This window comes from Tamandua tetradactyla, chromosome 5, assembly GCF_023851605.1.
Source record: "Tamandua tetradactyla isolate mTamTet1 chromosome 5, mTamTet1.pri, whole genome shotgun sequence".
NCBI lineage: Eukaryota > Metazoa > Chordata > Mammalia > Pilosa > Myrmecophagidae > Tamandua > Tamandua tetradactyla.
Genome location: NC_135331.1, coordinates 19,460,252 through 19,464,311, shown reverse-complemented (window position 1 = coordinate 19,464,311; position 4,060 = coordinate 19,460,252). Strand labels below are relative to the sequence as shown.

At 41.6% G+C, this 4,060-nt stretch overlaps 1 pseudogene; it reads left to right on the top strand.

Moving 5' to 3' along the window:
* Positions 1–335: 335 nt before the first annotated feature.
* On the top strand, positions 336–1,783 carry LOC143682281 (eukaryotic peptide chain release factor subunit 1-like; annotated as a pseudogene).
* The last annotated feature ends 2,277 nt before the right edge of the window (positions 1,784–4,060 follow it).

Sequence of the window (4,060 nt, the reverse complement as noted above, 5' to 3'; positions counted from 1 at the left end):
CCTGCTGGGAAGAAACAGACTGTACAGTTTGACGAACTGTCCAGCTTCAAACAGATCTTCAAGTAGAGTTGCATTCCCTGCATGAGGTCCAGGCCTTGGTTTGGCAGGGAGTTATGGACCAAACCAGGTATAAAAGGAGATCTGCATGCAAACCCAAGCAAATCCAAAATTTTAGATGACTGAGGGAAATCAAGTTTCAAAAAAACCTTATCAAGATAATCAAATGGAGAGCCACCACCACTGCCACCACGGAGCTGCAGCTGGGGAGGAGCAGCTGCTGCAGCCCAGAACTGGACCCTTAAGGAGGAGGAGACGGGAAGACGGTGGGCGACCCTAGTGCTGCGGAGGGGAACATGGAGATCTGGAAAATCAAGGAGCTCATCAAGGAGGCAGCCCATGGCAATGGCACGAGCATGATTTTGTTGACCATTCCTTCCAAAGACCAGATTTCGTGAGTGACAGAAATGTTAGCAGATAAGTTTGGAATTGCATCCAACGTTGAGTCATGAGTAAATCACACTTTGGTCCTGGGGGCCATTACATCTATACCACAAAGACTCAAACTTTATGACAAAGTACCTCTAAATGATCTGGTCATTTACGATGGAACAACTGGAATGGAAGAAGGAAAGGAAAAGAAAGTCAACATCAACTTTGAGCCTTTCAAACCAATTAATACGCCATTGTATTTGTGTGACAACAAATGCCATACGGAGGTTCTTACAGCACTACTTTCAGATGAGAGCAAGTTTGGCTTCCTTGAAATAAGTGGCAATGGTGCCCTTTTGGGCACCCTCTAAGGAAACACAAGAGAAGTCCAGCGTAAATTCACTGTGTATCTTCCAAATAAACGGGGTAGAGGAGGTCAGTCTGCCTTGCATTTTGCCCCTTTAAGAATGGAAAAATGACATAGCTATGTTTGGAAAGAAGCTGAGAGTGCTGTGCAGTTGTTTATTTCTGGGGACAAAGTGAATGTGGCTGGTCTCATTTTAGCTGAATCAGGCAACTTTAAATGTCTTTTTTTTTTTTTTCACATGGGCAGGCACCAGGAAACGAACCTGGGTCTCCAACATGGCAGGCAAGAATTCTGCCACTGAGCCACCATCGCCCTGCCCTGAATCAGGTGACTTTAAAACTGAACTAAGTCAATCTGATAAGTTTGATTAGAGGTTGCAATCAAAAGTTTTTAAATTAGTTGATATCACCTACGGTGGTGAAAACGGATTCAATCAACTATTCCATTATCTACTGAAGTTGTCTTCACCGTGAAATTTATTCAAGAGAAGAAATTAATAGGATGATATTTTCACAAAATCAGCCAGGACATGGTCAAGTACTGCTTTGGAGTTGAAGATACACTAAAGGCTCTGGAAATGCCAGCTGTAAAGATTCTAATAGTCTATGAAAATCTGGACATAATGAGATATGTTTTTCATTGCCATGGCACAGAAGAAGGGAAAATTCTCTAACTCCAGAACAAGAGAAGGATAAATCTCATTTCACAGACAAAGAGACAGGACAGGAATATGTGTGGATTGAGAGCATGCCCCTGCTGGAATGGTTTGCTAACTATAAAAACTCAGAGCTACGTAGGAAATTGTTACAGATAAGTCACAAGAAGGATCCCAGTTTGTGAAAAGATTTGGTAAAATGGAGTTATCTTGCCTTACCAAGTAGATTTCCAGGGAATGGAATACCAAGGACAAGATGATGAGTTATTTTACCTTCATGACTATTAGGCAGCCGAAATGGGCCCATCAAACTTGCCTCACTCTCCAGCATTCAATCCAAGGAGCACACCTGTGGTGGATTCCAAAAAGATCCCTGCTTTACAACTGGAACATTTACAGAACTTACTCCATAAGCACTGGATAGTGAAAAGAAAACTGAAACAATACTGGATCCAACCCTACACTTTGGCTTCTCATGTCAGCGCAGCCTAAAGTCCTAAATGCCACTTAGGAATAACTTTAAAAAGAAGCCCAGATTTTACTTTTACTTGGTGGTGAAATTGGTTGCTCTTGTATTCAATGGGGAAAAAAGGATTTTTTTTTAACCTTCACACAGAGAAGCAAAAATAACTGCTGAAAAGTTAATAGAAGTGAGATCATACTGGTTTGTTTCTTATTTTAACCGGAGAAAGATTAAATTGCTGCATTTTGCAGTGACCCATTTACATGGCATTCTCAGTTTAGACTGCATAAGAAGAAATATATATAGTGGAGTATTAGGAACCAATTCTCTCTTGGGCTCTGTTTAATGTGGAAAGGGTGAGCTAACAGGAAGCGACATTAACCCTCTCACACCACCTCTCCCTACAGACTGTCAGTTTCAAGGATAGGAATTGCATTTGCAGGTCAACTGACTTCATGAAGATTTGGGCAGTGCGCTGTTTCTTCCACCTGTTTTGCAGATGCCTTTGTGCCCAAGAATTGGGAGCTGTCAGCATCAGTTGCTTTGACAAGGGTTCCCATAATTCTAGCCTACAAGAAATGAGTTTGGGATGGGTATGATCAGGTTCCGTGCTTTTGGCGGGATTGTGAGAAATCAAACATGCAATATAAGTGGAAGCAAAGAAAAACTTAAAGAAAATTTTATTTTATTTGCTGGGGTTTGTCCTTGGTTAAAGGGAAGTGGTAGTGTTTCCCTTGTGTTGGATGGCATGAAATTATGTAAATGTTTTGACCTAAAAAAATGAACTGGGGCAGGCCACGGTGGCTCAGCAGGTAGGAATGCTTGCCTGCAATGCCAGAGGACCCGGGTTTGATTCCCAGTGCCTGCCCATGTTAAAAAAAAAAAAAAGAAGAACTGCAAGGTTCTTCATAGGAACAATGGACAAGACATGTAATACTGGGCATGAAATTATTAACCTTTAACCTTCTGGTGGGGTTCGAACATCTGTTTTGAATTTGGGACTTACAAGCACTTCTCACGAGAAATTACGGGAGTGGGGATGGGAAGTGCAGGGAAGGGAAGGGATCGGACACTGCTTCTGGCACCAAGAACTTAACCATGTTGGATCCAAAAGTGAACCTGAACACCTGAAGCTTATGCTTCACGGCTGGGCTGTAAATTGAACTTGAACTCAGATGATATACAAGGTCATGGCATGCCTGAGATGGGGACAGTTTTCAAAGTATAAAGGATTTGCCCAGTGGTTAGCAATGGAAAAGTATACCAAATGGACATTGAAGGTCCAAAGGTTTAAAAACTCGACTGGTATCACCCCCACACTGACAAGGGTAGTGGGGTATGTTTGGTTTTCAAATTGGGTACTTTTAACACTTTAAGGCCTGACTGCTGCTCTTCACTGACTTTTGACTTGGTCACTCGTAGCTTTATTGATCTGAACCAGCAACTTGTTCCCATGTAACAGACCTGCCATCATTCCAATAATCCTGTTTCCCTTGGATGAAGGAAGGATGTCTTAAAATGTAAAGCTTCTGGTCCTCACATTGTATTCTGAGGTCCAAATGATTCTCTGCTGATGTGTACCCTGATGTCTCAACCCCCAGTGAGAAGAGTCAATTCTTTGGTGTTTACCAACATGGGAAATTTCACCAGATCTGGCTTTTGCTTTGGGCTCTGCTGTTGGTTTGCAGAAAACCCACGAGCAAGCAAACATGCTCTCTTCACAGCAGTACCTAAGGGTTTTGCCATTGTATAGGGGTCTAATGTGATATGATAAGACCAGTGAAGTCGGATGTAAATTTACATTTTTTAATATGCTTGTTATTTCACATGATATATTTAGGTTATGCAGCTCCTTTTTTAGCTTTTATTTTTACTCTTTAAGTATGGAAATGATGCCAAATTTTCGTATTACTTTAATCATTGTATTCTTTTCAGTTACATATATTTCATTATATATTGATGTATGTATCAATATATACTGATATGTACTACACATACAAACACACGAATAAGGGAGTGGGGTAGAAAAGGTAGACTTCGAACTCTGATATTTAAGAATAAAAACAGGGTGGGCCACAGTGGCTCAGCAGGTAAAGAATGCTTGCCTGCCATGCCCGAGGACCCGGGTTCGATTCCCGGTGCCTGC